The sequence below is a fragment of the Bufo bufo genome, chromosome 10 (assembly GCF_905171765.1).
Source record: "Bufo bufo chromosome 10, aBufBuf1.1, whole genome shotgun sequence".
Lineage (NCBI taxonomy): Eukaryota > Metazoa > Chordata > Amphibia > Anura > Bufonidae > Bufo > Bufo bufo.
In genome coordinates, this window is record NC_053398.1 from 11,485,708 (window position 1) to 11,505,248 (window position 19,541).

Here is a 19,541-nt window from a genome sequence, read left to right on the forward strand (position 1 = left end):
CTCAGGCAGCCGCCTCTGTATCAACTTCTGTATATGAAAAGGCCAAGAGAAACAAAAGGAGGAAAAAAGATAAGTCTTCCCGTAAGTCTGAGAAAGATCATAACATGGGTCAAAAGACCAAGAAAAAAAAAAAAGTCAGTAACGTGCAGGAGTCATGGTCCTATCAAATAGATGACACTTTAACGGAGTCAGATGGTGAATGCAGAGAATAGATAATGAATGTGAAGCAGACACAGAGGACGCCCCAACAAAGAAGCCCCCTCCTGTAGAAGCTCCTATAGAGTCAGCTATGGAGACTGGTGGTAGACTATGATTCTGACCTATGATGATGGGAGTCGCTTATATGCTGTTTTTCTGTTGTCTTATGATGGGTTTTCTTTAAAAGTTGCTACAAGCAATGTGGACAGCATTAAAGTAAGAAGGACGAGACGCGGTATACGATCACCTCAGATATCTAGAGGCAGATGTCATCTTTTTACAGGAGACACAATTGACCACCTTAGGGCATCTACGTGAGGGTGAGAGTGAATGGCGGTCTGGTCCTTCTTACTGGTCAATGGCTGTGGAGCCTTAAGCTGGGGTGGCCATATTGTTTAAGACCAATGACGTGACTATGCACAGACTAACGGAGGTAGCTATGGGAAGGTGCCTGGTGCTGGAAGTGACCATCCATGGTCATCTACGGCCCACAGACAATGGCTGAGAGCATCCAGCTATTTAATGATATGAAACAATATCTTTTGACATCCATACCTATCTAATAGGCGACATCCCTACTTGTAATGTTGGGGGACTTTAATGTTGCTATGTCATCGGGTGACAGGTCCTCGGGCAGAGTGGTGGCCAGAAACTCCAGAGTCTTACATAACATAATATTGCAGGCTGGCCTAAGTCATGTCTTCACACTGGGTGGTAGGAAGCCAAAATTCACATATTCTTGTGCTGACAGGAGCAGTAGAATCCTACAGAGACGGTTAGCGGGATGAGCGAGAAGGTCGTCCCCTACTCTGACCACCTGGATTTGGTTTTCTGCCTAGGAGCCACTGAACGCTGCGATATTGGTAGGGGGCTATGGAGGCTTAATTCCAGCATCCTGGATGATGTCTATGTGCAGGATTGTGCCCACTCTCTTTTCAGGTTCAGGTACAGAGAGTGGACTTTTTATAACAACATGTCTGACTGGTGGGATGACGTCAAGGAGGAGATCAGATCCCTCTTAAAGAGACTGTCAGTTAAACGTCAGCCAGTATCTCAGCTGTGGAAAGAATTGGAGTCACTATATTTGATGGGTGGGGATGACAAACAAAAGATCGACTAACTAAAATCTGAGATAAGACAGTAACAGCACAGCAGGTACACCTCCCTGGTTATGGGTCCTTGGGGGGCTCCTGATCCCTTTGAAAATTGCAGGGAACGTGTGGCTAATAAATCAGTCGCAGGTCTCACTGACTACCAAGGTGTGTTGCAGGAATCTCGGGAGGGTATCCTGGAGGTGGTGAGATCTTACTATGCTGACTTGTTCAGAGAAAGTTTTGGATAAGAAGATAGTGATAGTAATGATGTGGACTTTTCTCTTTTGATGGCAGAATTACGGTGGAGGAGGTTAAAAAGACCATTGATCAGTTACATCTGAAGAAGGCACTAGGGCCAGATGGTATAAAAGCAGAATTTTTATAAGAAATTTAGGGATCTCTTGGTACCAATCCTTTTAGACATGTACAAAACTCAGCTGATGCCTCCGTCCATAAGAGTGTCCTCATTAAGTCTGCTGTCTAAAGGTAAAGAGTCTAGAGACAAAAAAACTGGAGGTCCTTTGCCCTCTTGAATGTCGACAGGAAGATTCTGGCAAAAATTCTGTTTTCTAGGTTCGTTTGTCTGTCCCGGGCACTGTTGGCAGGCTGTCAGTTCGGCACAGTTAAAGGGCAGAACATCTCTGGAGCAGTCATCTCGATAAGGGAGATGCTTGAGACATGTAAAGCTCTGAGGTGTGGGGGATATGTTGTTGGTCTTGACGAGGCTAAAACCTTTGACAGAGTAGATCATGAGTATCTATGGGCCATTTTGTCAAAGTACGGTATTCCGGGACAATTTATTGATTGGCCAAAAACTTTGTATTGTGAGTCGAAGAGCCTTCCTCTGGTCAATGGTTGGAAAGGGGACACTTTTGAAGTAGAGGCAGGGGTGAGACAGGGTTAGTCCACTGCTGTATGTGTTTGCCTTAGACCCGTTCTTGAGGTCACTGCAGGAGTGTGATTTTCAAGGGGTACCGGTCCCCCACTGCTTGCCTTTGAAGGTAGTTGCTTATGTGGATGATGTGACTGGGTTGATATCAGCGCCTCATGAGGTACAGATGTTGCCTGCAGCCATCAGAAGTTTCTCGGAGGCCTCAGGGTCTATGGTCAATCTTGAGAAGAGTAAAGCTCTCTGGACTTGTACTCAGGAAGTACTGATCTTGACTTTGATCTGTCACAATTTGTCAAGATCCCAGCCATATTAAAATCCTTGGGATCAAATTAGGGAGGGAAAATAATGGCAAATTAAATTGGGAAAGAAAAGTTGGCATCCAGAAATGCAAGGTTCATCGATGGAAAAAACTGGAGGCTGACCTATAGAGAAAGGGTTACTATGTTGAAGACTTACCTGGTCCCTGTCTTCTTGTATGTATCTGTTGTCTTTCCTTTGCCAGAATTCTTTCTCGGCTAGGCTCTTTAGGCTGTTCTTCCAGCTTCTTTGGGGGAACAAGCTGAACCCAATAAAGAGAGGGATCACCTACCTACAGAGGAGAGAGGGTGGGCTGGATATGTTAAATCCAAGGATTTTCTTTGACTCTGTGTTAATTTTGGTAGCCTGGACTCAACGAACAGTCCCCTGTGGGTAAATAGTATCAGGGACTGGATATTGCCTTTTGCAGAGTCTTGGGTGTGAGGCGGCAGTCTCAAGAGGGGTTGATTGACTCGTGACTACCTCCCCCAGTACCTGGAATATGGTCTGAAGTACACTGCTCAAAAAAATAAAGGGAACACTTAAACAACACAATGTAACTCCAAGTCAATCACACTTCTGTGAAATCAAACTGTCCACTTAGGAAGCAACACTGAGTGACAATCAATTTCACATGCTGTTGTGCAAATGGATAGACAACAGGTGGAAATTATAGGCAATTAGCAAGACACCCCCAATAAAGGAGTGGTTCTGCAGGTGGTAACCACAGACCACTTCTCAGTTCCTATGCTTCCTGGCTGATGTTTTGGTCACTTTTGAATGCTGGCGGTGCTTTCACTCTAGTGGTAGCATGAGACGGAGTCTACAACCCACACAAGTGGCTCAGGTAGTGCAGCTTATCCAGGATGGCACATCAATGCGAGCTGCCGGCAAGAAGGTTTGCTGTGTCTGTCAGCGTAGTGTCCAGAGCATGGAGGCGCTACCAGGAGACAGGCCAGTACATCAGGAGACGTGGAGGAGGCTGTAGGAGGGCAACAACCCAGCAGCAGGACCGCTACCTCCGCCTTTGTGCATGAGGAACAGGAGGTGCACTGCCAGAGCCCTGCAAAATGACCTCCAGCAGGCCACAAATGTGCATGTGTCTGCTCAACGGTCAGAAACAGACTCCATGAGGGTGATATGAGGGCCCGACGTCCACAGGTGTGGGTTGGGCTTACAGCCCAACACCGTGTAGGACGTTTGGCATTTTGCCAGAGAACCCCAAGATTGGCAAATTCGCCACTGGCGCCCTGTGCTCTTCACAGATGAAAGCAGGTTCACACTGAGCACATGTGACAGACGTGACAGAGTCTGGAGACGCCGTGGAGAACATCTGCTGCCTGCAACATCCTCCAGCATGACCGGTTTGGCATTGGGTCAGTAATGTGTGTGGGGTAGCATTTCTTTGGAGGGCCGCACAGCCCTCCATGTGCTCGCCAGAGGTATAGCCAGACTGCCATTAGGTACCGAGATGAGATCCTCAGACCCCTTGTGAGACCAGATGCTGGTGCGGTTGGCCCTGGGTTCCTCCTAATGCAAGACAATGCTAGACCTCATGTGGCTGGAGTGTGTCAGCAGTTCCTGCAAGACGAAGGCATTGATGCTATGGACTGGCCCGCCCGTTCCCCAGACCTGAATCCAATTGAGCACATCTGAGACATCATGTCTCGCTCTATCCACAAACGTCACGTTGCACCACAGACTGTCCAGGAGTTGGCAGATGCTTTAGTCCAGGTCTGGGAGGAGATCCCTCAGGAGACCGTCCGCCACCTCATCAGGAGCATGCACAGAGCGTTGTAGGGAGGTCAATACAGGCACGTGGAGGCCACACAAACTACTGAGCCTCATTTTGACTTGTTTTAAAGGACATACATCAAAGTTGGATCAGCCTGTAGTGTGTTTTTCCACTTTAATTTTGAGTGTGGCTCCAAATCAGACCTTCATGGGTTGAAAAATTTGATTTCCATTATTTAATTTTTTGTGTGATTTTGTTGTCAGCACATTCAACTATGTAAAGAACAAGTATTTCAGAAGAATATTTAATTAATTCAGATCTAGGATGTGTTATTTTTGTGTTCCCTTTATTTTTTTGAGCAGTGTACTTGAAAAATGGGGAATAGATAAGGTGTATTTGGAGACTAAGACTAGGAAGGATCTGTATGTCAGGATCTGTAGGGAATCCTATTACTTGCAGCCGGCACTAAGAGGACTGCACAACAGCCACCTTGCAGGAAAGTCTAAAGTTCCTCACTGGACCGAGGCATCCTGAAAAGTTTTTTGACATTGCCTGGCTGTCCTTACATGGAAAGCTTTTTGTCAGAGGCAATTTAAAATTTCTGAGTATCTCAGATCGCATGTGCCCCTTGGGCTGTCAGCAGGAGGAGAGTATGGAACATTTTATAACCGAGTGCTGGGGAGGGCGACAGATATGGCAGGAGATAACCAGCAAGCTAAAAATCCCAAGGCTGCAGTCTCTAACCTATCCAGATATGATCTATGCTGTAACATCACATGTAGCTGACATTGACCGGGTGACCATATACTGCATCTGATTATTGCCACCATCAAATGCTACCACAGGCATACAAGAACGAGAGTGTCCATTCGCAGTAAGCTCTTCAATCATAGGAAAGCCGTAAACCTCATCCTGTCAGGAGTAAGGTGGATCAGATCTATAGAGGTTATGAAAAAGGGCAAGAATGAAAAATTATGGAGGAATGTATATTTGGAATAATTTTGGCTCAAGTATCCTGAAATTATGTATATTTACTTATTCATTTTTTTGCCCCCGTTATTTGTGATGGACTCTTAAGTTAAAGTTATTATAAATGTATTCTTTCGAGAATATGTATGATTTCTGTTAAATAATTGTTTGTTCATTCTGATAGAATGTATTATTATATTTTTCTTTGTTTTTACTAATAAGAATTGCCTCCTATGTACAAGAATATAACTACTATAATACTGCCTCCTATGTACAAGAGTATAACTACTATAATACTGCTCCTATGTACAGGAATATAACTACTATAATACTGCCTCCTATGTACAACACTATAACTACTATAATACTGCTCCTATGCATAAGAATATAACTACTATAATACTGCTCCTATGTACAAGAATATAACTACTATAACACTGCTCCTATGTACAAGAATATAACTACTATAATACTGCCTCCTATGTACAAGAATATAACTACTATAATACTGCTCCTATATACAAGAATATAACTACTATAATACTGCCTCCTATGTACAAGAATATAACTACTATAATACTGCCTCCTATGTACAAGAATATAACTACTATAATACTGCTCCTATGTACAAGAATATAACTACTATAATACTGCTCCTATGTACAGGAATATAACTACTATAATACTGCTCCTATGTACAAGAATATAACTACTATAATACTGCTCCTATGTACAAGAATATAACTACTATAATACTGCTCCTATGTACAAGAATATAACTACTATAATACTGCTCCTATGTACAAGAATATAACTACTATAATACTGCCTCCTATGTACAAGAATATAACTACTATAATACTGCCTCCTATGTACAAGAGTATAACTACTATAATACTGCTCCTATGTACAGGAATATAACTACTATAATACTGCCTCCTATGTACAAGAATATAACTACTATAATACTGCTCCTATGTACAAGAATATAACTACTATAATACTGCTCCTATGTACAAGAATATAACTACTATAATACTGCCTCCTATGTACAAGAATATACTGTTTCCTGTACAAGGATATAATTACTATAATACCGCCTATTGCTTTTAGTTCTGCAGTTACAGCTGAACAGGTTAATAGTTTCTCATCTTGCGCCCTCTTCTTCCTTAGCTAACTGTTGGTTTATTTTTCTGAATTTTTCATAGATTTATCAATCTTCAAAAATATATACAGACTCTTTCTGGGCCCAGAATTGTCACATTTTATTACTCGGTGGAGTCAGACATCTGCTCTCCTGTCTGTCTGATAAGTACCAGATACAGGTCTCTGCCTGAGCCAGCACCGGGGCCACAGCCAATGTATTACAGGGGAGCGGAGCAGCTGGCAGTACAAGATGATAGAGATTAGATAGATACTGTAGACAGACAGACAGATAGATACACTACTCACAAAAAGTTAGGGATATTTGGCTTTTGGGTGAAATTTATGGAAAACTTAAAACGTTCCGGCTCCAGTGATATGATATCATGAAAGTCGGACATTTAAGTAGAAGCAGCAATGGTGATTTCCTCATCTCAAACAATTTATTGACACAAAAGCTAACCCCAGTGCTGGGTATACTGCCACAAACATGTCAGTGTCTCAAGAACTTGTCCTGTGTCCTTGAGCATCAATTACAGTTTGACAACGACGTCTCCTGCTGCTCACAAGTCGCCTTATTGTCTGCTGAGGCATGGCATCCCACTCTTCCCCCTCGGGTCATTGAGGTTCTGGGGCACAGAGTTACGAGCCTCTACACGGCGACTCAGCTGATCCCATAGGTTTTCAGTGGGATTCAGGTCCGGAGAAAGTGCAGGCCGCTCCATTTGAGGTTCTCCAGTCTCCAGCAGCAGTTCTCTAATGATGCGACCTCGATGAGCTGTCCTTCATGAAGATGAAGTTAGGCCTGTGTTGTTCCTGCAGAACCACAATGACTGGATTAATGATGTTCTTCAAGTAGTCTGGGCTGTCACTGGACCATTCACACAGTGTAGGGCCGTTATGTATTGACTAGACGCACCTGGCCACACTGTAATACCACTACCACCAAAGGCTCGTCTGGTGACAACAGTGGCTGGTGCATAGCGCTCTTCCTTATGTCTCCAACATCGTTGCCGGCCATCATTTCTGCTCAGCGTGAATCGACTTCCATCAGTGAACAGCACTGAGGCAAACTGGTCCCTTGTCCAACGTAGATGATCTCTGGCCCATGCAAGACAATGCCTCCTGTGGTCAGGTTTTCTTGCAGGTCGTCTAGCACGCTGATGTAAACGCTTTCAAATGCTCTGATGTGACACTTTGGTTTCTCTTACCTCCCTTAAAGGTGCCTGGAGTTGTGTGGCATTCATCATCCTGTTCCACAGGGCATTGTTCACAATGAAGCGGTCATCAGTGTCCACTTCTCTGCCTTTCTGTGACTCTTCCAGTCTCTGTATCTCTGATACAACCTGCTGATGACACTCTGCGAAACTCTAAGCTCAGTGGTTACTTCCGTCTGAGAACATCCTGCTTGAAGCCTCGCAATGGCGAGGTACTGTTAATCAATTTTTAGGAGTCGTCTTGGTCTCATGATGTCAAAATGTGAAGAGCATGATGAGGAGGACTGTTTAAATACCAATTCTAATTGAACCAGGAAATTTAATGGGCGATTCATGGATCAAACACCTGTTGTGAATTTTGCCTTTAAGCTCCTTGTTAGAGAACAGCAAGTTGTGCAAAAAGGTCACCTGTAAGGGTCCATTAACACGTCCGCACAATGAGTCCGCATCCGTTCCGCAAATTGCGGAACGGGTGGGGACCCATTCATTCTCTATGGGACAGGAATGGATGAGGACAGCACACAGTGTGCTGTCCACATCCGCATTTCCAGAGCGTGCCCCCGATCTTCCGGTCCGCGGCTCCGGAAAAAAACAGAGCATGTCCTATTCTTGTCCGCAACTGCGGAGAAGAATAGGCAGTTCTATGGGGGTGCCGGCCGGGTGTATTGCGGATCCGCAATGCACTACAGACGCGTGAATGGACCCTAAAGGTTATAGGGCATTTTAGGTTCATCCTTAAATTTCACCCACAAGCCAAATATCCCTAACTTTTTGTGAGTAGTGTAGATATGAGATAGATAGATGCTGGATCATGTGACATGTTGTGTCATCCGCCATTGTAATGCATGTCCTGTGCCTCCGCTGCCGTCATCCAGTGTCTTTTGCTGTGACTTCCAGGATGTGGTTTTTGTATTTATCCTGATTGTAGACATATCTGACCCGTGTGGGAATCTGTCCTCTACAGAACATTGCTTCATCTCTGATCTTCCCCTGTAAGCTGCATGCCGGGGATTACATGGCGATCCATTCTGCTTATTACCTGCTGTGACCCTAATTACGGAAGGCATCAACAGCGTAATCTGTTTATGGATCCCACAGAATTAAATCAGATTAAAAATAGTAACAGGCTGTAATAAACATCCCGCGCCGCCACCGCTGCACTTGGCGCATTTCAGTGGAAAACAGAACGTTTGTTTCCATTTGTTTCCATTTCATATTGTGAATCTTAAAGTGACCTACACCTTAAAGGAGTTTTGCCCGGATTTGGACCCTTTTCAAGTAGACCCTCTAACGTGTGGTACCTAGGGAATGAGTCATACCACCCAGATGCATCGATCCAACGCCCTTGGCGATCTTCTGGCCTCCTGCTTAATTCTAGCCTGGTTAAAGATGAGGTCACATGTGCCGTATCAGCGGTGACGTGTCCCCAAGTGGCACGTGACCCAGCAGTAATGTGCCACCTGGGGACACGTCACCGCTGAGTCCAGTCATTGGCTGCAACATCGCACATGACCCCATCCATACCCCGATTGGGAGTAAGCAAGCTGGGGACCAGAAGATCACAAACGGAGCCAAAGGAGCTGGAAACAAAACGGCAGAAAGTAGGTGAGCACGCTAGGGGGCCTAATTAACAAAATCCCGGAAAACCCTTTTAAAGTGCATTCTTCATTCTTTGGTCAAGGAAGCCCAACATCAGCTGATCGTTTACTTAATGACTGGGCAGAGCATCCATAATACACTCTGCCCCATCATAGGGAGAACTACTAGGCTGTTCATAGTCCTCTCTACTTATGCCTGGCACTGACCTGCATGATGATGCAATGAGATGATGGACACAAAAGGACGTGTCACAAAGTATTAACCCCTTATCTACCCTAGACCCAAAGGAAGGTGGCATTAACCTTTCCATTGCCCTAGCCCACCAGGGGATCAAACAGTTACCAATTTATCACCCTGGACCACCAGAAAATATTAATCACTTTACTGATCTATACCACCAAGGATAGCGACATTAATCCATAAAGAAAATACCATTAACCCTCCACTACCCTAGACCACTAAGAATGGTGAAATTAAAGTGGTTGTCCAAGATAAGAAACACGTAAGCAACACAGGTTGTGCATATCATTTCTACTCAGTCTCATTCACTTCAATGGTGCTGAGCGGCAATACTAGACAGAAATCATGGACACGTGTGGCACTGTTTGTGGAAGTAAGCAGACATATTTTTTTATATCTACTACCCTAGACCACCGCATGGATATTTGGCTTGTGTGGCAAATACATTTTGTACAAAATCATTTGTGCCTGTCCGCCAACGGCAAGGTGATTACTTTAGGACAGGAACCTACACTAAATACCACCACCTTCTCTGGTGCCATACTGGCCTCCATTAAATTCAGGGAATGCAGGTTCCACATGCCACATTGTATTACACCTCTCCTGGTATAATACAATACCTCCAATACATGCAGGGAGAGCAGGCTATAGCTTTATGCTTAAACTAATTAAAATGAGCCTGTGGGACTTTATTATTTGTGTTTGCAGACTGCTGTTGCATTGTGTTTGCTTTTGCTTATGAAAATATCTCTGTTTTCTTTTCTTTTGTCTCTGGCTATAAACAAGAACTTTCCAATTTACTGACGGCAAGCAGAAATCTTGAAAATAGTGAATTCAAAGTATAGGAGAAAGCTGCAGGACATTTCATTAAGTAATGACTGGCAGCACAACATTTGCCAAGCTGCTGTGTAGCCCGCGTCCTGGAGTCGTAAGACCCCCTCACGTTTTGGAGGGACTCTGTTATCATCTCTGGCACATGTTGTGCATGCAGAATGCTAACTCTGTGCGCGCTCCTGAGAGGAAGGGGAGTGCGTTCCCTGTGTGCCAGTGAATAAGCCCACTGTGCACCAGTCTGTGACTGACACAGCGCGGGCAGTGGGAGGAGTGGGCTATGCTGATGTGAAATAGCCTCCTGAGACGTTTAACCCTTCATCTGCCGTTGCTATCTGCACATAGGATGCTTTGTTTCTGCACATTACCTCTATACATAGAAGGAGACAAGGAGATCTGTGGTCGCAAGAAATACATCAACCCATACATTCTAGTGCTAGGAAAAGTGGTACAGCGCCCCCTGCAGGATGGGATCATGCAGGTCAATTATGCTATTAAAGGCTGAGTCACACGACCGCGATCGGCCCAGGAAACATGGTCTACCATAGTAATCTACTTATAATATCGATTAACTACAAATACAAGGAGTCTCCATGGTCGCCCGTTTTTGGTCCTAGAAGGGTTTCCCAAAAATAAGCTGATCACAGCAATCGTAGATCCGCTGTAATCTGTGGGGAAACTCAGCAAGAAGTGATCAATTCTCCTGCATCAATTCTAAGAAAAATACCGCCCTCAGACAGAAAAGTCAGTTCGCTGCAAGACTTGGCTTGCAGTTATGTCTCGGGTAGATATGTACATGATTACAGGTGTGGTCTGAGTAGATACTGGCTCTTGCCACAAGAGGGCGTAAAAGTGCTTCCACTGCTGTCCTATAAAAAGGCTCTCAGAGGCTATTTTTGGGTAGCGTACCTATTGCTGAGAGAATGTTGACTGCCAGACATGCCTCTATGACGCAGAAAGACATTTTGCCCAGTTGACCCTTTAAGAGGGGGTGCATCACTGGACTGAGAGAAGTGGGACAGTTGTTTTGATGAATGCTCCCCCTCCAATCTAGGTCGTTTTGACCCACCTGTTAGGAGTAGGGTTGCCACCTTTTGCAACAAAAACTACCGGCCAAGTTAAGCCACACACCAGAGGGGATGTGGTTGTTGGGGCGTGGCCTCCAGGATTAATAATGCCCCTAATAGTGCCCCCAGTAATAGTAATGCCCCCATTAGTGCCCCCCAGTAACAGTAATGGCCTATTAGTGCCCCCCGGTAAGAATAATGCCCCTATTAGTACCCCCTAGTAAGAATAATGCCCCCATTAGTGCCCACCAGTAACAATGCCCCCATCAGTACCCCCAGTAAGAATAATGCCCCCATTAGTGAGCCCCAGTCAGAATAATGCCCCCATTAGTGCCCCCAGTAAGAATGATGCCCCCATAAGAATAATGCCCCCATTAGTGCCCCCGTAAGAATAATGCCCCCATTAGTGCCCCCTTCTCTGCTTCTGCCCCCCCCCCCCAAAAAAAAAAGCACTCACCTCCTCCATTTGCTCGCGCTGCTGACTGGAAGCTCAGGACAGGACCTGCGCTCAAGCGGATGACGTCTCACAGATCCTGTCCTGAGCTTCCAGTCAGCAGCGCCACCAAAAATGGTTTGATTTGCGCTAAAAAAAGTTTATGCAAATTTCCCCCAAAAAAGTCCCAAATTTGTTAGATTTTTAGGAATTGAAATGTCGGAAAGTATGCAAAGTATGTATCCTTCAGAGCTGCATTCACAAAACTAGTTTCTGAGCAATCCCTGCAAGTTCAGTGTCTGCAGAGCTTGCTTCATGGCCAGCGTCGTCTACACCAGGATAATCGGACGGGTAAAATAATTCTCCCAGAATGCAGTGCAGCAGATATGGGTAAGATCTGCAAAGTTTCCCATGACCAAAATTTTCTTTTAATTGCAGTAATAATTTCTACCTCGAGAATCTCTGGATGAGTTCATTCTGCGGCAATCAGTGTTTGTTCTATTCCTGTAAATTGATAGATGGAGAAGTCCGATTTACGCGTTCTCTCGTATTATCCAGTCCGATCCGCTGAACAGTTTTGTTTTTTTGGCTCTGAAATGGATTGGGAGCCGCTCCAGCATCATCAGGAAGTCGCCAATACTGCACATTTTAGGTAGCAAAGTTGGTGGGAAAGTGCAAAAAGTTTAAATTTTTGGCACAAATGACACTTGCGACAAAAATTGCAAGATCAGCACATTCCTGTGCTGCAATACTCTGTGCTGCTGGGGTGCCTGCTCCCTCCACTATGCAACTAGCAGTCTGTGACCCCTAATTCGTCTCATGCAACCTGATCCCCACTAGTATCATGAGGTCACTGCCTACCACGAGATCAGCCTATACCTCTCCTGAAATACTCTGTGCTGCTGGGTAGTCTTCTCTCTCTATACCATAGGCTGTGACCTCCAAATCATGTCCCCCGTCTCATGGAAAACCAACCTCACTAACATCATCACAAGAAAGGACAGGTCACTTCCCCCCCAACAAAATCTACCCACCTCTCTTCTAAAATACTCTGTGCTGCTCAGGGTGCCTGCTCCTTCCACTGGCCTGTGATTCCCCCCTTATTCGTCTCAATTCCCCTCCTCACATCAAGACATTATCCCCACTAGTAACATCAGGTCCCCCCCCCCCCAGAAGAGCAGCACACTCTTCTCCTGAAAAACTCTGTGCTGCTAGGGATTCTTAGAATCTTAGGCTTTATACACACAAAAGTATTTTCTTTTCGTGTCCATCCCGTTTTTTTTTCAATGGGTCTGCAAAAAAAACGGAAGTTACTCCGTGTGCATTCCGTTTCCATAAAACAATAGAACATGTCCTATTATTGTCCGCATCACAGACAAGGATAGGACCGTTCTATCAGGGGAAAGCTGTTCCGGTCTGCAAAATACATACGGTCGTGTGCATGGGGCCTAAGTCTGTGACCTCTTACTTCACATCATGTCGCTTCGCTTATTACCTGCATACGGTCCCATAGGAACGTCCACATAGCCCACGCGGACCCTAGGAGCTAGCAATCTAAGCGGAGACACAGCATCACAACCCAATGGTATGATTTATGTTACTATGGTGTCCGTAGGGCTGCGTCTCTTGCTGGCGCCGTCTAAACTCGAGGTATTAATAGACACGGCTTTAATTAATTATTTGCCTTTCCCACAGATCTCGTCTGGTATAAAATTCCTCCACTTCTGTTTGCAGACTTTTCTTGGGAGCCATTTCAAGTCTTGAGACGGGGCAGAAGATAGTCTGCAAGGAGAACCGTCTGTGCCCGGAGCAACCAATCACGGCACAGCTTTCATTTTGCAAGACTAAGCTCTAAGAGATGAAAGCTGAGCTGCGATTGGCTGCAATGGGACGCTTTCCTTTTAGGCCATCTCCCTACGTACCCAGATACTTCCAGGAGCATATAGGCTGTAGACGTTCCGCTACCGAATAGTGTCCAAAATAGATTTTACCCAATGCAGTGAATGTAAAGTGAGACATTTGAGCACCGCCCCTTTAAATGTCCATAAAACGTGACTCCCAAGGGTTATAGGACATACAACTTCTCCTGGGTCATGTGATTGGTGACAAATTTAGTCCTAGTCAGTTAGCCCATGGGTGTTCCTATTCACTGACAGTAAGCAGAAGCCTGGAAAGTGTTGAAGAACTGACACAGAATACAGTAATTAAGCTTTATTTACAGAAAAGCCTTGAATTTACAGCGTTTTGCACTGAGGTGAAGACCGGTCACGACTTGAAATCTGCAAGACGCCACCTGCTGAGTTCTGGGAAATGTTGTGAGTGGCTCTGACTTCAATCTGCAAGAAAAACCTGACTCCATGAAACAGACGATTTATAGAAGTTTTCTGTTTGACCCCCTGTCCTGTCAAATCATTGCGCTATTCAGTCAGCTGCTCCGCTCTTCTCTTACTGAATGTAGAAATCACAAGGAACATGAATGTCGAGCCAGAGCTGGGTCATAAAGGAACCGACGTCGCATAATAATATCCACAGAATGCTTTACAAAAAGCTCCGACGCCGGCGGATTCCCAGCAGTTGTGAAACCACAAACCGCAAGCTGTAAGTTGTTGTTTCACCGAACCTGGTGATCCACAGGATGAAAACCACTGCCCTATACTGACACCGCGAAGTAACTGCTCTAATCGATCAAACTGATTGAAGGAGATATTTTCAGAAAGGAGACTTCCAAAAATATGCTTAACAGGTTATATGGGCACTTATAATACTGCAAAAGAACATAACTACTATACTACTGCCCCCATGTATTCGGATGTAACTACTATAATACTGCTCCTAGGTACAAGAATATAACTACTATAATACTGCTCCTATGTACAAGAATATAACTACTATAATACTGCCTTCTATGTACAAGAATATAACTACTATAATACTGCCTCCTATGTACAAGAATTTAACTACTATAATACTGCCTCCTATGTACAAGAATTTAACTACTATAATACTGCCTCCTATGTACAAGAATTTAACTACTATAATACTGCCTCCTATGTACAAGAATATAACTACTATAATACTGCCTCCTATGTACAAGAATATAACTACTATAATACTGCCTCCTATGTACGGAATATAACTACTATAATACTGCCTCCTATGTACAGGAATATAACTACTATAATACTGCTCCTATGTGCAAGAATATAACTACTATAATACTGCTCCTATGTACAAGAATATAACTACTATAATACTGCCTCCTATGTACAAGAATATAACTACTATAATACTGCCTCCTATGTATAAGAATATAACTACTATAATACTGCTCCTATGTACAAGAATATAACTACTATAATACTGCCTCCTATGTACAGGAATATAACTACTATAATACTGCTCCTATGTACAGGAATATAACTACTATAATACTGCTCCTATGTACAAGAATATAACTACTATAATACTGCTCCTATGTACAAGAATTTAACTACTATAATACTGCCTCCTATGTACAAGAATATAACTACTATAATACTGCCTCCTATGTACAAGAATATAACTACTATAATACTGCCTCCTATGTACGGAATATAACTACTATAATACTGCCTCCTATGTACAGGAATATAACTACTATAATACTGCTCCTATGTGCAAGAATATAACTACTATAATACTGCTCCTATGTACAAGAATATAACTACTATAATACTGCCTCCTATGTACAAGAATATAACTACTATAATACTGCCTCCTATGTACAGGAATATAACTACTATAATACTGCTCCTATGTACAAGAATATAACTACTATAATACTGCCTCCTATGTACAGGAATATAACTACTATAATACTGCTCCTATGTACAGGAATATAACTACTATAATACTGCTCCTATGTACAAGAATATAACTACTATAATACTGCTCCTATGTACAAGAATATAACTACTATAATACTGCCTCCTATGTACAAGAATATAACTACTATAATACTGCCTCCTATGTACGGAATATAACTACTATAATACTGCCTCCTATGTACAGGAATATAACTACTATAATACTGCTCCTATGTGCAAGAATATAACTACTATAATACTGCTCCTATGTACAAGAATATAACTACTATAATACTGCCTCCTATGTACAAGAATATAACTACTATAATACTGCCTCCTATGTATAAGAATATAACTACTATAATACTGCTCCTATGTACAAGAATATAACTACTATAATACTGCCTCCTATGTACAGGAATATAACTACTATAATACTGCTCCTATGTACAGGAATATAACTACTATAATACTGCTCCTATGTACAAGAATATAACTACTATAATACTGCTCCTATGTACAAGAATTTAACTACTATAATACTGCCTCCTATGTACAAGAATATAACTACTATAATACTGCCTCCTATGTACAAGAATATAACTACTATAATACTGCCTCCTATGTACAGAATATAACTACTATAATACTGCCTCCTATGTACAGGAATATAACTACTATAATACTGCTCCTATGTGCAAGAATATAACTACTATAATACTGCTCCTATGTACAAGAATATAACTACTATAATACTGCCTCCTATGTACAAGAATATAACTACTATAATACTGCCTCCTATGTATAAGAATATAACTACTATAATACTGCTCCTATGTACAAGAATATAACTACTATAATACTGCCTCCTATGTACAAGAATATAACTACTATAATACTGCTCCTATGTACAGGAATATAACTACTATAATACTGCTCCTATGTACAAGAATATAACTACTATAATACTGCTCCTATGTACAAGAATTTAACTACTATAATACTGCCTCCTATGTACAAGAATATAACTACTATAATACTGCCTCCTATGTACAAGAATATAACTACTATAATACTGCCTCCTATGTACGGAATATAACTACTATAATACTGCCTCCTATGTACAGGAATATAACTACTATAATACTGCTCCTATGTGCAAGAATATAACTACTATAATACTGCTCCTATGTACAAGAATATAACTACTATAATACTGCCTCCTATGTACAAGAATATAACTACTATAATACTGCCTCCTATGTATAAGAATATAACTACTATAATACTGCTCCTATGTACAAGAATATAACTACTATAATACTGCCTCCTATGTACAGGAATATAACTACTATAATACTGCTCCTATGTACAGGAATATAACTACTATAATACTGCCTCCTATGTACAAGAATATAACTACTATAATACTGCTCCTATGTACAGGAATATAACTACTATAATATTGTCTAAGTTGCAAGAATATTTTCAATTTCAGTGACTGAATTTCTGAATAAAAGCATATGATATGAAGATGACTTCTTTGGTGTATAATGGATCGTCTGCATATATTTATTTCTGACTGTATCCCGTTAGGAGGAGATGATGGGGGTCCTGCTCGGGTTCACCCCGCTATCTGATCGCTGATCTGGCTCTCAGCATTGGCCACATCTCATGGAAACACTGCTAGAAATATTTAGACAGAAAGTCATTTGTTTTGCTGCAGAACTCAAAGCCGTTGCCATGGAGATATTCGTTTTTTTTATTGTTTTCTAATTTTCTTGGCTCGGCTTCTGTGGCTCTTAACCCGCTGCGAGAAAGTCTGGGAATACAGAGGCACAGGAGTGGCTGTGGCGGGGTGCATGGTAGACAGATAAGCACCCCACATACTATACATGACGCCTCCCGTATGTTATATAATGTAGCAGCGCACATCAGTATGTACAGAGATATGCACTGACCTCAGGCTAAGCCTCCGCAGCCAACACAAGTTCCATGAACCTGATGGGAGTCCACATGAAGTTTGCAGTTTCCCCAATCTCTGGATCCTGAGGAGTCCTACAGGTTCCTCTGTCCTCTATAAGGAGGCCCATTTACACACTTTGTATTGGGGTGTAAGGAAATTAGACCTCACCCCTGACCCTCATGATCCTGGCTGCCCCTCCAAATAACCTCCAAAGCTCAAGATAATATTGTTTTCTGAACTGTGCTGGCAATCGTCCCCTATAGTGCACCCCACCGATGTCCTCCATGGGCCTGACTGTCGGTCATCTATCCAAGCCTGAGGCTGCACTACTGAGAGACGCTGATGACAACGGGTATCTTTATGTTGCCAGCGGCAAATCCTGCGAAGGAGACCTTTTTTTGGTTACATTTTGGTTACGTTTATTTATTATCTATGTTTCTGCAAATGGTCACATAACTGAATGTGCGGGAGACTCCTGGAATAAGGGGAGATCTTCCTGACACCCGGAAGAACACACCAATTCCAGTCCTTGGCGTCAGGATATTATCTATGGTGACGCCTGGGAGAAAGAGGATTGTAGGGACGGGCAAAGTAGCTGCACATATTATGTGGGGTCTGTATTAAGGGTTGGTTTGGGGTCTGTGCATATGGGGGGAAGTGGGTCTGTATAAATTGGGTTCTAGTAGGCATCTACCTACGGTAAATAGGTAGTTTGGGCTGGTCTACGTATATAAAGGTCTGTATTAATCGGGGTCTATATTTATTTCGACAGCCTTTTCCAGGGTCTATATTCGTATTGGGGTTCTGATCTGGTGTCTATAGTTATTTTGGGGGTCTCGTCTAGGGTCTTTATTTATTATGAGGGTCTGTATTTATTTTGAGGGTCTGGTCTGGGGTCCCACCAGTCCCTGCTGACAGGACATTGTCTGCGATGGTGCATAGGAGTAAAAGGGTTGTAGGAACGAGGACCGATAAGTAAATCTACCTCTGGAATCTATACAAATGTGGGGAGAAGGGAGGTCTGGTCTGGGATGTATATTTACTTTGGGGTTATGATCTCGGGTCTTTATTTATATAGGGGTATGATCTGGGGTCTGTATTTAGGGGTCTAATCTTTAGTCTATAATTATATAGATGTATGATCTGGGGTATGCATTTAGGAGGTCTAATATCTGGTCTATATATAGGGGTCTGATCGAGGGTCTATATTTACTTTGGAGGTATGATCTGGGGTCTGTATTTAGAAGGTCTAATATTTAGGGGTCTGGTCTAGGGTCTATATTTACTTTGTAGGTATGATCTGGGGTCTGCATTTAGGAGGTCTAATATCTGGTCTATGTATAGAAGTCTGATCTAGGGTCTATATTTACTTTGTAGGTATGATCTGGGGTCTGCATTTAGGAGGTCTAATATCTGGTCTATGTATAGAAGTCTGATCTAGGGTCTATATTTACTTTGTAGGTATGATCTGGGGTCTGTATTTAGGAGGTCTAATATTTAGGGGTCTGGTCTAGGGTCTATATTTACTTTGTAGGTATGATCTGGGGTCTGCATTTAGGAGGTCTAATATCTGGTCTATGTATAGAAGTCTGATCTAGGGTCTATATTTACTTTGTAGGTATGATCTGGGGTCTGTATTTAGGGGGTCTAATATCTGGTCTACTGTATATATAGGGGGCTGATCTAGGGTCTATTTTTACTTTGGAGGTATGATCTGAGGGTCAGCATTTTGGAGGTACAAGGTTCCTTGCAGTCATGAAAGCATGATGAACAGCGCCCCCCCCCCCCCCCATCATGGGCCATACAGTCTGTCCCTATAGCAAAAAGACCCTTGCATATGGTGCTCTGTTGCGCTGACTGGGGTTTTGTTGGGGCCCCGGACCACTACAGGGTGCATTACTGCTGTGTATTCATATACAGATCCTGGGACTGTGATTACAGAAAGTTTTGGCCGAGTGACTGGAGCTTCTATTTGGCTTCTGATCTAAGTCCAGAACCTCAAGAGCTTAAGATGA

At 43.0% G+C, this 19,541-nt stretch overlaps 1 protein-coding gene across 2 annotated transcripts in view; it reads left to right on the forward strand.

Moving 5' to 3' along the window:
- Positions 1–19,541, forward strand: part of ACCS (1-aminocyclopropane-1-carboxylate synthase homolog (inactive)) — a 66,669-nt gene that overhangs the window by 1,525 nt on the left and 45,603 nt on the right. The window lies entirely within an intron of this gene.